Raw genomic sequence first — 23214 nt, forward strand, 5'->3', positions numbered from 1 at the left:
TTAGAGGACCCCTAACCTCATGACCATAGACCAATTCAAATGGACTGAAACCTGTGGACTCATTCGGGGAATCCCTAGTTGCAAACAGTAGGAATGAGATCCCTTTATCCCAGTCATCGGGATAGTCTTCACAATAAGCCCTAATCATGGTCTTCAAAGTCTGATGATAGCGTTCTAACGCTCCTTGGGACTGTGGGTGATAAGCAGAAGACTTAATCTGCTTTATTCCCAACTCCTTCATAACTTGCTGAAATATTCCTGACATGAAATTTGACCCTTGATCAGATTGAATTTCCTTCGGCAGACCGTACCTAGTGAAAAACTGCACTAACGCCTGCACCACTGTCTTTGCAGTGATACTTCTCAAAGGTATCGCCTCTGGAAACCGTGTAGACAAGTCCATAATCGTCAGGAGAAATCTGTGACCCGACCTCGTTCTGGGTAAGGGTCCGACACAATCAACAAGAACCCTAGTAAAAGGTTCATCAAATGCAGGAATGGGTATCAATGGAGCAGGCTTGATAGAAGGCTGTGCCTTACCAATAATCTGACATGTGTGACATGTCTTACAGAAATGCACAACATCTTTGTGCATCTTAGGCCAATAGAAATGCCTCATAATTCTATCTTCTGTCTTCCGAATACCGACATGACCTGCCATAGGTAACTCATGAGCCATTTTCAGAATATCTGTGCGGTAACAAGGAGGAACTACAACCTGGTGAATTATACACCAATCTTCATCAGCTGGTCTCCGGGGAGGTCTCCATTTCCTCATCAAAATGTCATCTTTGACATAAAAGCACTCAGGAACCTTATCAGCCTCAGCCTCAGAACATGCTTTCTGTGACAAGCTTTTTAATTCTGGGTCTGCCTGTTGTGCCTGTACTAGGGAGGATTTACTAAACAAACTATCATTGTTAGCAACAGAGCCTTCAACACTATCCCCATTCAAATCCTTGAAAAAGGTTTCAGCTAACCAGACATCAGTACTCTCCTCTACATCAGCAGATTCCGCATCATCCTTTTCAGCTCTACGAGTCTGAGACCTAGTAACAACACAATCCGGGAAAATCCCTGGAAAATCTTCCTGCAACAATTCAGTTTCAGCTACCTCAACGGGCTTTTCCGAAACCACTGGAGATGCAACAACTTTATCTCCAGCCAAGTCGTTACCTAACAAGAAATCAACACCTTTCATGGGTAATTCTGGAACGACACCAACAGTCACAGGACCACTAACTAGGTCACACTTTAAGTCGACCTTATGCAAAGGGACCGACATGAAATTTGGGCCAATACCTTGAACTAAGACGTTGGCCTTTTCTGAACTCTCCAGAGGAAGAGCCGAATCACCTGGCACCATCAGGGACTGTGCAGCCCCTGTATCCCTAAGGATCACCACTGACCTACCAGCAGCACCAGTCGAACAAGGGGATACTTCACCATCATGCAAAAAACTTCTATAAGTTTCATCAACCTGTTTGACTTTATCAGCAAATACTAGAGAAACACTCTCAACATCTTGATTGGGCTCTGATGGAACAAACTCCATCGAGGGAACACTTGTTTGCTTGACAAAACCCATGTCTTTCTTAGTTTTGGTAGGCATTCCAACCAATTTCCAACATGATTCTTTCAAATGTCCCGATTTATGACAATGAGTACAAATTTTGGAACTACGACTCTCAGACCGTTTGGTTGATTCTGTGCCCCCACTAGCCTGATTTTTATTAGCGTCTTTGTCCTTGCTTGCATATTTTCCCTCACTAGGTTTATTGTGGGATTCAAATGACCCTTTACCTTTCTTTTTCCAATAATTCTTGAAAGGAGGCCTATCTCCACTACCTTTATGTGTGACCTCAAATTCATCAGCTACTATGGCTGCTTTACTGACTTCAGTAACTCTATGGTCATCTAAGTGAGATTTAATGCCAAAAGGAAGACTCTTTTTGAATTCTTCTAGGAGGACAACTTCCCTAAGGTGAACAAAATCTTTGTCAACTTTCAGTGATCTGTACCACTTATCGAACATCATTTCTTGTTCCCTAGCAAATTCAACATACGTCTGGCCTGTTTGTCTTTGCATGTTCCTAAATTTATGTCTGTACGCTTCTGGTACCAACTCATATGCATTGAGAATTGTTTCTTTTACTGTAGCATAGTCACATGATTGCGTTTCAGAGAGCGAAGAATAGACTTTTGCAGCCTTTCCAACAAAAACACTTTGGAGGAGAAGAGTCCAGTATTCCTCGGGCCAATTCAGTCTCTTGGCCACTTTTTCAAATGACACAAAATATGTATCAACTCCCTCTTCATCAAATTTTGGCACAAGGCGAATGTTCTTCGCCACATCAAAGCCTTGGGGAGATTTATCTTTAACAGAGTTAGTATTAGTATTTGCATGAGTTAACTCCATTTCTTTCAATTTCAACTGGTACTCCAATCTCATTCTCTCCTTTTCAATGTTTATTTTCTCCATTTCAAGGTTTTATTTGATTCTTTCCTTCTCAAGGTTTTCTTTAATTCTTTCCTTTTCCAATTCAATGTTTGCCAGTTGGATCTGAGCATCCTCTGACATATTGATAGAAGTTTCAGGCTCCTCTGTAAGCTTCATGTGACTAGCTAACAAGTCAATTATCTCTGCCTTCTTTAAACCTGGGGCTAGAGATACACCCAAATGATCACAAACTGTTATCAAATCATCCTTCTTCAGTGACTTCAAATGATCATATGACAATTCTGTCATTGCAAGAAATTCTTCAACATCAAATGTAGCCATAGTGAATATACACAAATACAAGCACGTAATAACACAGTACAGTATATTCTAGAACTTTCCAAAATGTTTCCAATTCAAATTGGCTTTTGTTTCAAATTGACTTTTGTCTCAAATTGGCTTTCGTTTCCTGAAAAACTGGTTTTAGTTTCAAATTGGCTTATACAAATTTGGTTTTCGTTTCCCGGACAAGCCCCCAAAATTATTTGTTACGATACTGCAACAAATAACAATAGAAATTTTATTTAAATTTCCTTTTTTTTATTACAGGAAATAATTATACATAAATAAAACAAATAATGATCTTACATAAATCTCTTGAAGTGTCCGATGTAAAATCCCGAAGTGATGATGCTATATCCAAGTAATAATCCAAATGATAAAAATCCCAGTTGACTGGCGAAAATTCACAATGATGGCGATGATGAAACTGATGTTGAAGTCCGATGAATAATAAGAGTCACTGCAACGAGTTGAAATGTCCGTGAAGACGATGTTGATGATGATTAACAGTCAATTTCAGCAATCCATGGGTTGAAGCATGTTCATTGAACAGGTTGATGATGTTGATGATCTCGATGAGAACTGATAATTTCTCAAAATAACTGCAAACAGTTCATTGATGCATAAACTGCTCTGATCTGATCTGGTGAAGTGATCTCATATGATGTGATGTGATCTCCTGCTCTCATATGATGTGATGGTGTGATCTAATATGATGTGATGATCATCTTGAAAAATCTGCAGCTTTATACTAATTACAAGTGTTCTAGATCATTCTCAAATTTCGACTAATCTACAAGCTTCTAGAATTGTCTTCCAAAAGAACTTTCTCCTTTCAGGAGCAGTCAAAATCCAGAACACTCTTGAATGACCTTATTGAAATCAACAGTGTAAACAAAATACCTAAGCCTATTCATTTCCACTACCAATACAATTCTATTGTTTGGCTTTTCCTTATTCAACAATAAAACTCCTTGGCCTTTAAATAGGCAAGGCCTGCATAATAAAAAGACATTCTTGAATGTTCTTTACAATTCTTGGCTATCCTTAAAGGGAAATAACTAATAGATGAATGTAATTGCTTTTACAATTCTTCTAAAATTATTCTTATATGTAACAGGTAGCTTTGTGTTTTTTTTCTTTTTATTCTTTTTTTTTCTTAAAAGAATAACTCCATCACTCTTGCTCTAAATTTATATATGAATTTTTTTTCCGCGCTGCGCGCGGTTAAATGACAATATTGCAATTCTCCATTGTTTCCCCCACCCTTTCTCTAACCCTGTTTTTCCACCTCAGGTATATGTGTTTCTTACCGGTTAAAGTTCAAATGTATCCATTATGGCATGGAATTAGAGTAAGGCTACGCCAAAGTATATGAAGTTATCTTTTTTTTAAATTGATTGCGCAACTTCTGGTCGGGTCGGCTCCGGGCGGGTAAAATTTTATATCAATTTCTACCTCCATAAAGTCAACTTCTCCTGCTTTTCAGCTCATTACCAAACAACCATAATTCTGGGGCAAACAGGTTCCTAAAATTCGCGTCGTATTAGATAAAGAAGCACAATATAATTTTTTTTATCAAATTCTATTAAACTTCATGTCATTTCCCTTCACATTCATCTCCTGCCCTGTTTTGCGCCCTCAGTTTGAAATGTTGAATGACACTTGAGTTTCTTTATTATTCAAAATGAAGCACTTCAGGATAAGTCAAAGATATTAGGAATCCTCTTTTTTTAAATTTAATTTAAATAAATCACAGAAGTTTCAACTTTCTGCGCACTATTTCCTCATAAAGAAGTTCAATAATCTTAGAAAATCATAGAGCCGATGGTGGTATTAGACATATCTGCATTATTTTGATGAAACGTCCGCCCTTTGAAATTTCAGTTTCATTGCTCTGCGCGGGGCTGAATATCTTTCTCCCGGCATATATACACTTCTTCTCCTCTGTTTTGCGAGTTAAAGATATGCACTGTCGCTAAATTGTTTGTAATCAAATCTGATCTTTCCAAGGGAAGTATTCAATATATCTTTGAGAAGACCCTTTAGTCGGGACCCTTTTCATGGCAAAAAAACTGATAAAACGCTTTAGCTTCCGCGCTTCGCGCGAGGGTATTATTATTTTAATTTCCTCCAATGTATTCCTTTTTTGTGCGTTCACAATCACTTTTTGAAAACCAATTAAGGTTCATGAAAACAATGTTCAAAATCACAATGAGTCAACTGAATTGGAGCTGAAATAGGCACTAGAGACAAGAGAGACGGCTCCTTTTCATTTTAATTTATGAAACACCAAAAGCTTGGCGCTTCGCGCGGGAGGGGGAAACTCCCCCTCCCTGCACCCACCCCCTAGGGAGCGCGCTTCGCGCGCTCTTTAAGCGTTGACACGCTTCGCGTGCATTTACCGCCCCCTCCAAAATGAAATCCTGGCTACGCGGTTTGACTTCAGGGACATTGTCACGATACTATATGCGTAATACATTAAAGGGGAAGTTCACCCTGAAGAAGACTTTGTTGTAAAAATAGCAGAAAAAATAGTAAAAAATATTGGTGAAGGTTTGAGGAAAATCCGTTAAAGAGTAAGAAAGTTATTAGAGTTCAAAGTTTTGGATTTGTGACGTCATAAACGAGCAGCTGCCCCATGTGTTATGTAATATAAAATGCATGAATTTCAAATTTTATATGGTTCCTGATGACTTGATTTTGGTTTCTATTCATGATCGGGTGTGAAATGATTTGTCTATTGATATACAAAAGGTACAGTAAAAACCATTTTCAATTTTCTGAGAAAATGACATTTCATTGATTTTTTACCATTCGCTATGTAGGAATGCTGCTCGCATATGACGTCACAAATCAAATAATTGAAATTCTAATAACTTTTTAATTATTTGATGAATTTTTCTCAAACCTTCGGCAATATTTTTCATTATTTTTTCTGTTATTTTTACAATAAACTTTTTGTCAGGGTGCACTTCCCCTTTAAAACGACATGGTCCTGTGATCGAAAGAAGCATAGCGCCAACTGTAGTTGTAAACATTATAGTTGCTAAAATAAATTTTAAGAAACTGGCATAGTTTTGATAAGAGTTTCAATCGCCATCAAATGAAATACATGACACAAGAGAAATCCCTTTTCTCATTTTTTAAAGATAACTGTGTCATGTATTTCTTTTTTTTAAATTGAGAATCAACCCATCATCATTTTTTTTAATTAGAAGTCATGTAGCGCCATCTATAGTCAGATCATTATAGTTTATACAAACTAGTGCATGAATTGCGCATTTTTGGCTTCTGATGATATTAATTTCCAGATGTTTGTCAATTTTTTCATAAACAGAACCACGTAAAAAGGTAAATGAAAATAAGCTTAGTATCAACTGTGCAGGTCTAAAAGTAAAACAAAACAATGACAATGCATGCATAGCGAAACACTGATCGATTGATTTTATTTGGCAACTATACAGTAGCATTAAAACAACAGGCTTGCACAGGATGACACGAAAGCTCGAAACCTTATTTCCAGTGGGGTCCTAAAAAATACAGAATTAAGATAATAAAAAAAATATAATAAAAATTATACTATTTACATATTAAAAATGAGGGGAAAAAAATCAGAATTTACCTTTACCAATAAATAAGATATATAGACAATAAATAAGATATATACAAGAAAGAAGAAGAAGAAAAGAAGGAGGAGGAGGAGGAATAGAAGAAGAAAGGAAACGAGGAGTAGAAGGAGATGGAAGAAAAAGATGAGGAAGGAAAATAAATAAAAACAACAGCAAAAACGACGACAACAATAACAACACGAAGAGGAGAATAGAAGAAAGCGATAAAAGAAATAAAAAGAATAGAAGAAAGGACATATCGAAGCTTCAATCAAACTATGTAAAATACACAAATATCACTTTCAGTTACAATTACATGGAATAGTACATCACATAGAAATAAAATCGAGGTTAGCCCTAAATTATGTCATTATCATAACTTAAACAATCATTTTAACTAAATATCAAATTGTACATCAAATTCAGTACTAATTCTATTTATTCATGTTGCAGAAAATTGCGATCATTTTTAATGAACATATTTACACTATTAACAATAAAAAATATCATAATTATTCACTAAATCTTTAAATAGAATTATTTGTTTTCAGGCATTTACCATATCAAATTAATTATAACCTACCAGTAGCATTAGTTTTAACGATTTGCTAAATATCTTGCGACTGGGGGTGTTTCTAATATAGTGGCGGATTTCATAAAGTATCACCAGAAATTGTTTTCTGTATTATTTATGTCATTAACATTTCGCTTATATTTATTTGTTGTATTTTTAAGGATGGTCTATAAATGAAAAATAATCAATACAGTACCGGTACATAAATACAAAAAAATAAGAAATAAATAAATAATTTAAAAAAATATTAAAAATAATAAAAGAAATTATCAATGTAGGTCGTACAGTATCGGCACTTAAATAAATACAACAAATGGATAGAAATAATAATACTAAATTTTCATCCTCCAAAACCAGCACCCTGTCTGTGCTGAGTGAGGTAAAGACTCTTTTTCGTTCATCACATTGATCACAATGGCAAAAATTATAATTATGTTTATACAAGTGAATAGAATAAAAGAATCCCCGAATAAAAGAAATAAACATCACTTAAATAACATAAAATTACGGATATTTCAAAATACATTATTCATTTTGTCATAAATTTGACATGGAAGAAATTATGCATGTATGCCAAATCCAATAAGAATTGACTAGGTTGAAATCATAGAGATGTAATTAATAAATGGTTGAAATAAAAAGATCGATAAAAAAACCGATACCGTTATTTTTTATAGATCTTGAATCGCTCGCTAAATAGCTCGTGTACGTACATACGAGCGCTGACAAAAATTATTTAGCTCACGTTTTACTTCCGGGATATTAACTATATTCAACTTCAAGCATAAGCGAACTGGTGAGACTGATATATATTGGCTCTTGGTACAAGCCAGGAATAAAATACCAGGAGGTAAGTTTGTTAGAAATATGTTGCCAAAATGCTTTTACACGAGGGGTAGATTTTTTTCACAATTAGATTCACAAAATCAAAAGACCAAGGCCTTAATAAGCATAGATCTAGGCCTATCTCATTACCTGTAAGGCCTGTAACCCAGGGACCTCCGCCTCCGGCCCCCTTCGCGGCCTGGAGCCCAGGACTCGTCCGTGTATAATAGGCGAACATATTATTATTGCAATACTGGGTGATTTCAAGTACCGGTACGGTGTTGAAAGCTGGTGTTGGTGTTGTGACAACAGCAACACCAGCCACAACACCGTACTTGAAATCAGGCCGGTGTTGGGATTGACCTCGAAAAATATGACGTATTTCCGGCAGTTCGTGTTGAATATCGTCTGCTAAACCCAGCAGCACTGTCTGTGGCTGGTGTTGACTACGTGCAATTTCCCCATCCACCAACACCTACCCCCAGGGATTGGGAAAATCATGATTTCAAGTTCGATGTTGGTGTTGGCAATCTCAAGCTCGTGAACAGGCGGCGAACACGATGAAACATTCCCGTAAAATTTACTTTTACCGTTAAGATGAGTTCAAATTATTTGATAATAATTATTATTTAAATAATTATTATTTTATATATTTTGATGAAAAATAATGTTCACTCTTTCGAATTCTTGAATTAATTAAAGCATTTGTATTCTGTACGATGAGAATTTGATGCATTTCTCTCAGATTTCAATTTCGTCGTCGAGACTTCTCGCGTGAAGTTGAGATGATTTAGCAGCGCAGAGGCGTGATATGTGCTATCGATAAACGCAACCGGTATCGTTCCTCTGAACTCAATTTCCCCATCCACCAACACCAACCCCCAGGGATTGGGAAAATCATGATTTCAAGTTCGATGTTGGTGTTGGCAATCTCAAGCTCGTGAACAGGCGGCGAACACGATGAAACATTCCCGTAAAATTTACTTTTACTGTTAAGATGAGTTCAAATTATTTGATAATAATTATTATTTAAATAATTATTATTTTATATATTTTGATGAAAAATAATGTTCACTCTTTCGAATTCTTGAATTAATTAAAGCATTTGTATTCTGTACGATGAGAAATTGATGCATTTCTCTCAGATTTCAATTTCGTCGTCGAGACTTCTCGCGTGAAGTTGAGATGATTTAGCAGCGCAGAGGCGTGATATGTGCTATCGATAAACGCAACCGGTATCGTTCCTCTGAACTCAGCTCGGTGTTGGAGCTCGGTTCAGCGGTCTTTTTACGCTCTCAACACTGAACACCGCAGAGATGCCAAGCTAAAAGACCAGCTATGCGTGAGATTTTCTGTGAATCTGAGTGAGTTCACAAACATTGTGTACAATGTTTATGGGGATAGGCTGTGATAGTTGCTTGAGCCAGAGATTTGAGGGGATGAACAAGAGTCCAAAATGCTTGACACCGTACTTGAAATCACCCACTGTATGCTCTCCAAAATTGGGTAGAATGGAGTCACAATAGCACTCCAAACAAAAGGGGAAAAATTAATTATGCACTTGCCTCGATTATATGGATGAAGGTCTACCATGAGACACAGAATCCTGACATCGAGGCACAAACTGGACCCCCAATGCTCAAAAAAGGAAAAGTTGGAACTGTGTCGCATTCATTCTCGATCGGCCATTTTGTTTTCAATTTTGACAAGGAGAAGGAACGAGACAGAACTTTTCCTCTATTGTTGGAAAGTGAAATTAAAAGAAATTGTAATTTTTCAATCTCTATTTTTTATCTAGAAAAAATAATTAAAAAAAAAGATTCAATTTACTTCAGAGTAACGTTAGTATATGTAATGGGGCAAAAAGTATCCTAGAATTTGCACTCGTAATGACATTTCAGAGGCTTTTTAAAGGTCAAGTCCACCCTAGCAAAATGTTGAGTTGAATAAGTAGAGAAAAATTTCATCAAAATCGGATGTAAAATAATATGGCAAATAAAGTTTCGCTTATTTTTCACAAAATAGTCATATGCATAATTCAGTCGATGATGTCACTCACTCTCCATTTTTTTTTTTTTTATTGTTTTAATTATACAATATTTCAATTTTTACAGATATGACCATAGGTACCAACTTGACTGAACCATGTAGTATTAAACAATGCTAATTCCACATGTTCAGGGAGGAATTAATCACTGTTTCACTTGACAATGAGGAGAAAATTAGAATAATTCATATCTCATATATAACAAAATACAAAAGAAATAGTGAGTGGATAACGTCATCAGTCTCCTCATTTGCATACCGACCAGGATGTGCATATAACTGTTTTGTGAAATTAAGTGAAATTTTAAGATATCATAACTTCCTTATTTTATATCCGATGAAATTTTCATTGTTATGCTTGTAAGATTTTTCTATTTTTATTCAAATCATTTTTTTTGGGGGGTGGACTTGTCCTTTAATGACCTGAAAAATAGTGTTAAATGACTTTGATTAGATTGAATACCCTCATGGTAGACATCTAGAAGAAGAATAATGCAAAAATTGTGACATATTACCTTGACCTTGACCTTTTAGAGAGAAAAGATGTGCCGTTTTTTTCAAGTTGAGAATTCTCTGATTATGTCACTTCCCCACTTGTTCTTTTGTATTTTGTAATATGAAATTAAGTTTATTCAAATTTTTTCCTCAAAGAACTAGAAAAAATGGATTGACAACTGATTTAGTGCTTTAGATATTTATTGCTGCAACTTATTTCATTATAAGGGAGACATATTATTCACACAAGTATGAAATAATGAAAAAAATTATGATTTTATGTAAAATCATAAGAAAATGGAAAGTGGGGATGTGACATCATCAGCCCACCTAATGAATATTCATGACGACTCTTTTCACAAAATATTGCTAAATTTTAAACTTCAATAACTTTATTCTTTGTTATCCGATTTTGATGAAATTTTCAGCATTTTGCTAAGTGAATGCTACTCTATGTATTAAAGAGAAATGCCAGTAGTTGCAGTAAACGCTGATTTCATGAGAAAGTCTGTAAAACCAGGTTTAATTGTCAGAATATCATCGAGGATCTAGATCTGGTACAGTTACATAAACTGAACTTTGTGAAATCTTGAAATCTACGCTGAAAAACGTTCACACTGAAGATCACCAACACAGATAGGCACACGTGGGACAGTGTATTATTATTGCTGGAATAAAGACCCGACGGAAGTGACCGAATCAGCGCTTATTTTGCTTATTTCTCACCATTCACATAATTTCTCCCAGAATCCTTTGGCACATATTTTTTATTCATACAAACAGACACTTGGGTGGTCATTATATTAGATTCTGTAAAAAGTCATTTTGAGATCGTTACCAAAACTGGAATTTATCTTTAAGATGGAAATATTTTCAGCCTGGACCATCCCTTTAAAGGGGAAGTTCACCCTGACAAAAAGTTCATTGTAAAAATAGCAGAAAAAATAATAAAAAAATATTGCCGAAGGTTTGAGAAAAATTCATCAAATAATTAAAAAGTTATTAGAATTTCAATTATTTGATTTGTGACGTCATATGCGAGCAGCATTCGTACATAGCGAATGGTAGAAAATCAATGAAATGTCATTTTCTCAGAAAATTGAAAATGGTTTTCACTGTAACTTTTGTATATCAATAGACAAATCATTTCACACCTGATCATGAAAAGAAAACAAAATTAAGTCATCAGGAACCACACAAAATTTGAAATTCATACATTTTATATTACATAACACATGGGGCAGCTGCTCGTTTATGACGTCACAAATCCAAAATTTTGAACTCTAATAACTTTCTTACTCTTTAACGGATTTTCCTCAAACCTTCACCAATATTTTTTACTATTTTTTCTGCTATTTTTACAACAAAGTTTTCTTCAGGGTGAACTTCCCCTTTAAAGCATGAGTATTAGATTTGAAGTTGAGTGCTCTGTCACTGCACTATCACTGCTCTGTCATGCCCTGACAAAATAAAAAAAATTCTGCAAGTGAGAATGAAAACATGAGTGGCATCTTTGATGTTCATGGTCAGTAGGTCTCCCAAGTCCCAACTCATGATGTATATGGTGTCCAGTAATTATCTCTCGATCAGGGTGATTTTACTTATAAATACATCACATGTCTTGGCTTAAAGCTTACTTAATTTCCTTGAACTTCTTGCTAAAAAATGAAATGTTCATAATTCTTTATAAGGGTGCAAAGACCACGTAAGATATGAAATACATGTAGAATAATCTTTAATTTTCTCCTTTGAAAACTTGCACTTTCTTGTGCCTTTTTTTATAATAGGCCCCTGAGTGGTAGAGTGTTTCACTTCATTTTGAAACCAGGATTGGTTTTTGCCTCATCTTCATGGTGATTGATAACTGATAAGCATCTACATTGCTTTCCCATTTTGAGGCCCCTATCTCATTAAGAAATTGTCTGGTCCCTATTCACGATAGTATTTGGAGTAATGTGCATGTTGTAAGCTTGGAACAATGTTTGCTGCTGATTAGGAGTTAATTTTTAGCTCATCCTGTTCAAAGGGCCAGATGAGCCATAAGACATGGCATGGCTTCCGTCGTCTGTCTTCAGTCCACAATTTCAAAATACTTCTTCACCATTTCAAGTTCGATTTCAATTCTGTTTGCTTGATATGATAGCACTAGGTGGGGACTTCAAAATTTCTACACAGAAATTTCAAACTCATTAAATTTGATAATTTAGGCGCTTTTTTCAAAATTCACAAAAAATGTTTCTTCTTATCTGTCGACCGATTTTTATTTTTTTTCTCTTCCATCTGGTAGAACTTCATTAGCTTCACCAAACTTATACACAGAATTTTGAAATTTTTAGTAGAAATTTTTTATGCTAATTTATGCAAAATTTATTCATAAATCACAGAAATTGCCTCATGAAACATTTAAATAGTTGGGAAATTGAATATCAAAGATCATTTTGCATGAATTTGGGGTCATAAACTGGGTCAATGAACTTTGGCCATGTTTCAGTGTCGTGAACATTAAAATCTTAAAAGGAAACTTCAGGCCGAAAATATCCATAAATAGAGTAAAACTCATTGAGCAAAGTGCTGAAAATTTAATCAAAATTGGATAACAATTAATGAAGTTAAGACCCCCCCTAGCCGCACCAATTTCCTGGGGTTAAGGAAAATATGTGCAGTAGTGAAAAGCATATTAGTTAATTTCAAAATAGTACTGCTGAGGCATTTAAAGACTTCTACATTTTTATTGCAGGCCTACATTTTTGGGGGGAATTTGAGTTTTTGCAGTTTACTGGTTCATTTAGGGTATGATTTTAGTTTGTATTCTATGAGATAGGGTTATTATACTCATCGTATGTTTGAAAGGTAAGATAGCTGATAAGACTTGATAAGGCCCATGCCTTCAATGAGATTGAAATGTTTAATAAATGACTGATGAACAGGAATTATCCTACATGTTATAATATGAGGCCATGTGCTGTTCCAATGTACATGTATCTCTCCTTTGTTGTCAGAGCAGCCAGACTATTAAAGGACAGGTCCACCCCAACAAAAACTTGATTAAATTCAACAAGCATAACACTGAAAATTTCATCAAAATCGGATGTAAAATAAGAAAGTTATGGCATTTTAAAGTTTCGCTTATTTTCAACAAAATAGTTGTATATGAACGAGCCAGTTACATCCAAATGAGAGAGTTGATGACATCACTCACTATTTCTTTTGTATTTCATTATATGAAATATTTTTATTTTCTCATCATTGTCATGTGAAATGAAGTTTCATTCCTCCCTGAACACGTTGAATTCTATTATTTTAACATTTTGTGCTTCAGGCAAGGAGGTCCTAATCGTCAAATTCGTAAAAATTGAATTATTGTATAATTCAAACAACAAAAAACAAAAGAAATAGTGAGTGATTGACATCATCGACTCTCATTTGGATGTAACTGGCTCGTTCATATAACTATTTTGTTGAAAATAAGTGAAACTTTGAAATGTCATAACTTTCTTATTTTACATCCGATTTTGATGAAATTTTCAGGATTTCAGCATTGTGCTTCAGCTTGTCTGATTTTTCTCTATTGATTCAACTCAACATTTTTCTGAGGTGGACTTGACCTTTTTTTTATTGGCTGTAATTTATTATGTGTAATACTTTGGTTCAGGTATTTCAAAATGTTGATTTAAAATTAAGATTATTTTTTTCCTTTAATCTTTACCTTTAATTTCATCAATAATTTAGTTAGGCATTGAATTTGGAGTGACATGCTCTAGCATTTCACCATGTGAAAGAGTAATGGCAGCCTGCTTGACCCTTGTAATAGTAATTTGAAAACAGGCTGATGAGTAATTGGCAGTGATATTCTCATCTCTTCCGCTGAGGATATCAGTCAAATGGTTTCTCTGGATGTTTTCCTACTAACGGAATTTTAATTTTTTTAATGTAGATGACTTAAAATAGGATGAACTTTGCCAAGAAAGAAACCTAGCTCTAAAACAAATGTGGAAAAGGGTGTTTCATCCCCAAATGTTAAAACAGAGCTCCCATTGCACTCCCCTGTACAGAATTCCAAGAAAATAAATCCCATAATGCATATCATTGCTTTAGTTGGTTTAAATAAAAACTGAAAAATTATAGAAAAGAATTATTGAAGGTTTGATTAATATTTGTCAAACAATTCAAAAAAGTTAAGAATGTTTTTTTTTTTTTGATTTGTGACATCACAGACAAGCAGCTACTTTGTGGTGTGATGTAAACTTCAAAAAATGTTTTCTGAAAAGAATAGTCATTGTATTTATGGGATGGATAGATCATCAGATATCAAACACATTTCATACCCCCTTTTATAATAATAAGATTTTTTATTCATCATGTTCCATCAAAGAAAATGGAATTCATTGAATTTATATTACCATATATGGCATACACCTGTAAAATATAGGGGAATTGCTCGCATATGACATTACATCAATAATCAAATATTAAAAAATGTTGTAACTTTTTTTTGATTGATTTTCTTCAAACCTCTGCCAATATTATGTTTTATTGTTGCTGTTTTTATTGAAGACAATCATCAGGGTGAACTTCCCTTTCAAAATAACAATACAACTTGATAGTTTTTGTGTGATACAGATCAGGCCCCCAATAATGTCATGTAGGGGACATACAGTACAATTGAAACAAGTTACGTAGATTATTAGTACCATGTTTAATCAATAATCTACAGAGCTGTAAATGTAGATCTACTTCTGCTTTTCTTGAGGGTTTTCTACCCATACACCTTAATGCATTACGAAATGTACAAGTCACTCTTGGCTACTGAAGGTATTCTTTATCCATTTTAAATGGGCGGCTACAGTATGAACTGAAACGAAGGCAGTAAACAAGGAAATGACGACTGAGGTATTTGCAGAGAAGCGGGAAACTGTGCTGCCTGTAGTCATGTGATGACTCAGATGGATGTATGGTACACATGTTGAGATACAAACTAAGAGCAATAACAGGACACAGTCATTATCGACCCCAGTAGCTGACAAGCTCACTTGCTGTCTGTCTGTCTAGCAACTATTTCTAGACAATTACAAAATTGATCATTTTAGTTGAAATCTTTCTGAACAGTGTGCAGTATTACTTGTTCTGCGTGACTGACATACATGTACATGTCAACTATATTTTGCAAGGTGACGATTTCTCAAATTAAAAGTGTTTTATAACATTTTTCTTAAAATCTTCTAAATCTGCGTACACATGCATGTATAGAGTTTTACTGTGTACTAAAAGTTAGCGACCCCTGTTTGGTACAGAGTCTCTCCCTACTTCCTGAGTATAGGAGTGAGAAGTGATTCTTTCACAGCGGAAGGACGTTCATGTGTTGAGCACCATAGAGAATGGATTGATTCATATTGTAGATCAGTTTGCGAGTTGTTTCTTGTGAGATGCAGCATACTGTAAGAGTGATATCTGAACCTGAACTACATGCACATGTATAGGATTACGTTGGATTATTGTGCAAGTAAAGACTGATCTATTGAGGTAAATAGTATATATGTAGTATCTATTATTGATGTGATTTTTACTCTTTGCGACTGTATGTAGACCTGCATGTAGAGTTTCAAGTCACATGAATGGTCAAGGAACATAAAAGTTAATATACTTTGACCATGTTGTATAACATTTGTAACATCTTGATTTAACAAAGGTTAAGTTTGTGCAATTTCTTAACTTTTAAACTTGAAAGTATATGGATCTATTTCATGAAACTTGGACATCTTTATCATCTTGCATTAGTTTCAGGATACATGTATATGATGTACATAATCAAGGTCTAAGTCATTTAGGGTGAAAGAACTTTGACCTTGTTGTAGAATCAATGTTGAAAATCTTAACCATTGTTTAATTTTTGGAAATGTTATTGTGCATTCTAAGACCATGTACAAATATTTATATCTTTGAAAATATGTGGATTGAAGGGTAATCAAGTATCAATGTTATTTGAATGTTGATGATTCTGCCACATAATGTGCATTTGAAATTAATTTTGGACTCCGGTGATTGTTTAATGCATCAGCCCAGTTTGGTTCCAGAATACGCCCTGCTAGCACTGCAATAAGCCAGCTACATGTAACCCTGCTTTTTAGCAGGGCCAGATACAGTAGTATTTTGCTATCCCACTTTTGTAAATTAAGTCTGAAACCTAAGTGGTCTGAGCCAATCCCTGTAAAAATTGGTTGGGCGAAGACCCCCCCCCCCCCGCCCTACTTACAATGTATTGCCCAGGGTAAAGGAAAACAATGCAGTCTGAAAAGTATGTTGTTTTTGCTATATAGATCATGATACAAGCCATTAAACTATTACTATCGCCTACATTTTATAATCAACCAATCCCAGGATGAAACTCCAAATTTATACTGTATTGATTGAAAAAAAAGCTAACCAAAAAATCTACTTGATATTATCATTTCATGACTTTCCTATGAATAATTTCATTTCCATTTTTACAATTTAATTTGAATTGTGCGATATTCACTTTTGTTAATTGGAACTTCATACATAGTAGAAACACATCCTGTGTGACTGATGAGAATATGAAGTGTGAACACCTCCAATCACTTGAGACAACCCATGGTGATAAGCAAGACATTTGGCAGGGATGAGCAGTCATGGGTGTTATCTATTGACTGAAAACTTATTATGAGATATGGGATCATTGTAATCTCATTAGAAAGTTCATATCAATAATAGAGTCTGCTGGATCACCTTTGCATTTTATCAAGCTAAAGAAGATAATCACATCAGAGGTAGGGGAAGTGTGTGCATGACAAGGACAGAACCAAGATCCTGAAAGATGGTAAATTGTATAGATCTGGAAAAATTCATTGCTCAATGTGTACCGTACACTGTCCTTACATATAAGCCCTAGATGTTCCATCACTTCCATGTCATAAAACACCACATATGATTCATTTTCAAAGTATTACTACATGTACGTACAATACCTGTAAATATTTCACCTTATACTTTCTACATGTATGGGCAACATTTCATGAAAACTGTATGTTCGTGGTGTGATATTCTTGTGGAATCTCCATCCTCCGGTGGTGGGGGAGGGGGCACTCACATATATATTGGTGGTACGGGGATGTTCTGCTTTGATGACCCCCTTTTTTCAGACGTAATTTTCAGTTCTCTAGATACTCCGAATAACAAAAGATCAGTTCAGAAGCCCCACTCGCATAACCCTTTATACGAGGCGTTTCAGTTCCCATGGCCCAGCCCTGCCAAAATTGTCAAGCGCGAGCACATGGACGGCTTCACAACTCCCTCCATACCATAACTACGTGTACATGTAGCAGTAGCCGCTCCTTATAATATAATGCATGGCTAGAGCATGCACCGTACCTAGCACCACTATCTCATTCCGTAGACTGTTTTTCACACCGCGGGTATATTCCCAAGACCCCATACTTTACCGTAGTAGTCAGTTCCTTAGACCCCCATTTCAAAGTTTCGTGAGGCACACCCCCATCAAAAAATTATTTGAGTACTCCCCCACCCCCTGGGCTCCATCCCAGGGGCCGCGGAACGGTTTTCAAAGTGGGGGGGCTGACCATGCTAAAAATCACAATCGTATGGTAATTTTTGCGTTTTTGTACACGGTTTTGGAAAAAAGTGGGGGGGCTGAAGCCCCCCCGGTTCCGCGGCCCCTGCATCCTCTTAAAAAAAGGATAGGACTCCGACGTGTATTGTAGGCTTTTACATTTAAAGGTACAGTGAAACCAAATATGATTGGATTTTTCAAATTAGATTTTTAAAATAAAAAGAAAGTCTAAAGTAAATGATAAAAAGAATGAGACGTGTTCATATGCTAATTGTGATTGTGATTTGTGTGGACATTGGCCATTGGTCACTGACCAGACAAGTAGGATAAAATATACATGTACAGTTGTTTTAGTAATTTACTAGACTGATAATATTGATTTGTTTTTTAAGTTTGTCTAGAGTAGAGCATCTGTATTGATTGAAAACGTAGAAGATCAATACAAACTAGTTTTAGATCTTTGCTTACGTGTGGTTTTAAAGTTCACTGCAAGGATGACTGTGCACATGCACTTGTGTGTACTGTAGGAAGCTTAAAGGGTAAATCCAAAGTAAAAGGGAGAAAGGAGATTTGATTGAATTTCGGGTTGTATCCTTAATGTGTTCCATTAGTAACATGTATATGAAAGTGAAAAGAGATACATGGACTACGTGAATGGAAGGCTCTACAGGGGGGGGGGGCACTCAAATTATATATTGATGGGGGTGGGCCTCACAAAACCTTGAAATGGGTCTATTAAAGGAACTGACTACAAGGGTAAAGTGCAGGGTCTTGGGAACTAAATATATACCGTGCGGTGTGAATACCAGGCTCTACGGAACGGGATCGCGGCACTGTAGGTATGGCGGTTTGCATGTGCTAAAATGCATGGAGCGGCTACGAGTTGTATGTAGGGAGTTGCGAAGCCGTATGTGCATCCTCTCGCATGCAGTCCTCCTGCTTGACAATTTTGGCAGGGCTGGGGAACTGAGATGTTTCGTAATGGGGGACTTGCGAGCGAGGCTGGGTGGCTTCTGAACGAAACTTTTGTCATTCAGAGTATCTAGAGCCGGGGGGGGGGGGGGGTCAGTCAAATGTATTGCTGTACACATGTGTGACCAAATTATTTCCAGAACCCTCTAAACAAGTTTTTCTCTGTGTCCAAAATGACACTCTAAGCAAGTATTTTGCGGGCTTCATTTCACATTTTGGCCCCTAAACAAGTGTTTGCCAAATTATGACCCCTAAACAGGTTTTGTCTATATTGGCTTAAACAGACAAAACTATATTCATGCTGGGTATGGCATGCCCCCATCAGGAAGAACCTGAACACTTTTCAGAAACGAGAAAAAAGCCCCGAGGAAAAAGCTTGGGAAAAAAAACATATCCTAAATACATTTGACCCCGCGATTGGCCATTGACCAGTCTTTAGATACCACATTTTTGTCTCACCTGCGAAGCAAAGTGAGACTATAGGCGCCGCTTTTCCGACGGCGGCGGCGTCAACATCAAATCTTAACCTGAGGTTAAGTTTTTGAAATGATGTCATAACTTAGAAAGTATATGGACCTAGTTAATAAAACTTGGCCATAAGGTTAATCAAGTATTACTGAACATCCTATTAGAGTTTCATGTCACATGACCAAGGTCAAAGGTCATTTAGGGTCAATGAACTTAGACCATGTTGGAGGATTCAACATCGAAATCTTAACCTGAGGTTAAGTTTTTGAAATGTCATCATAACTGAGAAAATATATGGACCTAGTTCATGAAACTTGGACATAAGGTAAATCAAGTATCACTGAACATCCTGCATGAGTTTCACATCACATGACCAAGGTCAAAGGTCATTTAGGGTCAATGAACTTTGGCCGAATTGGGGATATCTGTTGAATTCCCATCTTAACTTTGAAAGTTTATGGATCTGATTCATGAAACTTGGACATAATAGTAATCAAGCATCACTGAAAATTTTGTGCAAGTTTCAGGTCTCATGATTAAGGTCAAAGGTCATTTAGGGTCAATGAACTTTGGTCGAATCGGGGGTATCTGTTGAATTACCATCATAACTTTGAAAGTTTATTGGTCTAGTTCATTAAACTTGGACATTAGAGTAATCAAGTATCACTGAACATCCTGTGCGCGTTTCAGGTCACATGACCAAGGTCAAAGGTCAATGAACTTTGGCCGAATTGGGTGTATCTGTTGAATTACCATCATAACTTTAAAAGTTTATGGATCTGATTTGAACATGAAACTTGTACATAAGAGTAATCAAGTATCACTGAACATCCTGTTCGAGTTTCAGGTCACATGATCAAGGTCAAAGGTCATGTAAGGTCAATGAACTTTGGCCATGTTGGGGGTTTTTGTTGAATAACCATCATATCTCTGTGATTTTATTGGTCTAGTTCATAAAAAGTGGACATAAGAGTAACCATGTATCACTGAACATCTTGTGCGAGTTAGAGTAGTATTCAAAGTCAGCACTGCTGCTATATTGAACCGCGTGATGCAGGTGAGACGGCCAGAGGCATTCCACTTGTTTTTTAAATCAGTGTTTTTGTCTCACCTGCATAGCAGAGTGAGACTATAGGCGCCGCGGTGGCGTCAACACCAAATCTTATCCGAAGATTTAAGTTTTTGAAATGACAGCATAACTTAGAAAGTATATGGACCTAGTTCATGAATCTGCCATGGTTTCAGGTCACATGACCAAGGTCAAAGGTCATTTAGGGTCAATGAACATAGCATTTTATTGTCATTTGAATTTTTTTGTAAATTAACTATTCAATAAAGTCAGCACTGCTGCTATATTGAATTTGTGTTATGCAGGCGAGACAAATGGGCGCTCCACTTGTTATACTTGAATCATGAAATTTAAAGAGAACTGCCAGTAGTTGCAGTAAAGACTGATTTGATGAGAAAGTCTGTAAAACCAGGCATAATTGTCAGAATATCATCGAGGACCTAGATCTGGTACAGTTACATAAACTGAAATTTGTAAAATCTTGAAATCTACGTAAAAAAATGTTCACACTGAAGATCACCAACACAGATAGGCACACGTGGGACAGTGTATTGTTATTGCTGGGATAAAGACCCGACGGAAGTGACCGAATCAGCTCTTATTTTGTTTATTTCTCAGCAATTACACAATTTCTTCCAGAATCCTTTGGCACATATTTTTTATTCATACAAACAGACACTTGGGTGGTCATTATATTTTATTCTGTAAAAAGTCATTTTGAGATCGTTACCAAAACTGGAATTTATCTTTAAGTTCAATCTTTGCTATTTCTTCTCCCATCATTTTTCACTTCTGATCTGGCGATTGGCCTTCTAATTGTATTTTCTTGGACTCACTTTTCTTTTCTTGATTAATGCAGGAACTATTCATTAATTCTATTTCCATGCCAATAACTTAGTCTTATACTTTCCAGACCTTCATTTTTGAGGAGCGCGATCGCGCCGGCGCTCCTACCGCGCTCCTTAAAAAAATAAGGAGAGCAAAAAATCGCGCTCCTCTTTCCATTATTACTTGAAATTACTTTGATTTAGTTGAAATCTATCAGAAAAATGAAGAATATTCATCTCTTTTTAAAGATTGCAGTCCCATGTAGTCCCATATGTAGATTTTCATGGCAACACCATGGAAGTCTACATGTGGGACTACAATATTTACCGAGGTAAGTTCAAATCAGAGTCGGGAAAGTGATTAATATTCTTCATTTTTCTGATAGTTTTCAACTCAATCAAATTAATTTCAAGGAATTACGGAAAAAAGAAGGCCATTTCATGGATTTAAAGATGTAAAATGTTAGCATTTTTTTTTTCAATTTTTTTGTTTTGTAGCAGGAGCGCGTACGACATCACGTATTGACGTGACCCAGGCCTAGTTTCACCACAGATTAATTAATAGCTAACACAGCTATTGCATATATTCAATGTTAAGAAACATCTACAATTTATCATACATGTATTGTAATGAATTGATTTGAGCTCCTCACAGAGAGCGATTCTGAGGAGCTCAATTGAGCTCCTCAAAAAAATAAGGAGAGCGATTTATTGAGCTCCACGAAATTATAAACGTGAAGGACTGACTTTCATGAGTATACATGTACAAAGGTACATATTTTATATTGAATATGATTTATGAGACAAAGCTGAGATTGCAAATAAAGGGGCACACATTGTGAAAGAGGTACATGTAGGCGGCTCGGTGTAAAAATGGCAGAGGTAATAATGGCAGAGGTAAAAATGGCAGAGGTAAAAATGGCAGAGGTAATAATGGCAGAGGTAAAAATGGCAGAGGTAAAAATGGCAGAGGTAATAATGGCAGAGGTAATAATGGCAGAGGTAATAATGGCAGAGGTCATAATGGTATAGGTAAAAAGGGTTTTAAACCCCCATGAAACAAAAAATCAAAAAGTCCCCGCATGTAAGCCCTACATAGATTAACTAAGAAAGGTTCTAAGAAAATAAAAATAATGGAAAGGGTGACATTTTTAAAATCATAGATAGATCGTCTACACCAAATTGATAATATTTTGGCTGGAATATCTTATTTTTTCTGGACTCTCATGGACGGCCTTCTCATGTCAAATCGCTGTATCAATATTCAAATTTGAAGCACACTCTTGATCGAAATTGTACTTAATTCATTACAGGGGAAGTTCAACCTCCGTTAAAAGTCATTGTAGAATAGCAGAAAAAAAATAAAATGATATTGGTGAGGGTTTTAGGAAATCAATCGAAATATTTTAATGATGACGTCATTTGCAAGCAGCTTTCCCATATTTGGTATATAGAAAATATAAATGAAATGTAATTTTCTAGAAAAAAATCCAAATGATTTTTTTATCTTCAGTATATATCAAGAGACAAATAATTTCACTGACGCTCCTGAAATATTTTTTTAAAACAATTATGAACCATTTTGTAGTGCATAAAATGTCATGGGGCAGCTTCCCATATATGACGTCAAACCCTTTGGGAACCTGGCATCCACTTGGACTAGCTGCATTGAGGTATTGCTCTAAAGACTGAACAATAATTGTATCATTTACATTTACATGTAACATATCACATTTATCAGGGGCAGATCCAGGATTTTCCAAGGGGGGCACATTTTCTTGAAAAATGACACGCAAAAAAGTTTCCGCCTACTAACTCGTCCACAAAGATAATTAGCAAGCAGAAAAGGGTCTCGCTTTAAAAAGGGGGCACACTTGAGTTAGCATATTTCCTATAAGATTCTAATTGTACCTCTCAAGGGGGGCACGGGCCAGCTGTGCCCCATGGATCCGCCAGTTAC

General features: G+C 35.9%; 1 protein-coding gene across 3 annotated transcripts in view; it reads left to right on the plus strand.

The window, feature by feature from the left end:
- Positions 1-7713: 7713 nt before the first annotated feature.
- Positions 7714-23214, plus strand: part of LOC121410373 (CDC42 small effector protein 2-like) — a 32430-nt gene continuing 16929 nt past the window's right edge. Inside the window, exon 1 of one of the 3 annotated variants that reach the window (XM_041602412.1) lies at positions 7714-7817. The gene's annotated coding sequence lies outside the window, so the exon portion shown is untranslated. Of the gene's footprint in view, positions 7818-15312; positions 15854-23214 lie in introns of those variants that run through there. The other 2 variants (XM_041602416.1, XM_041602413.1) reach the window with 2 other exon arrangements.

Source organism: Lytechinus variegatus, chromosome 3, assembly GCF_018143015.1.
Source record: "Lytechinus variegatus isolate NC3 chromosome 3, Lvar_3.0, whole genome shotgun sequence".
In the NCBI taxonomy this organism is placed as follows: Eukaryota; Metazoa; Echinodermata; class Echinoidea; order Temnopleuroida; family Toxopneustidae; genus Lytechinus; species Lytechinus variegatus.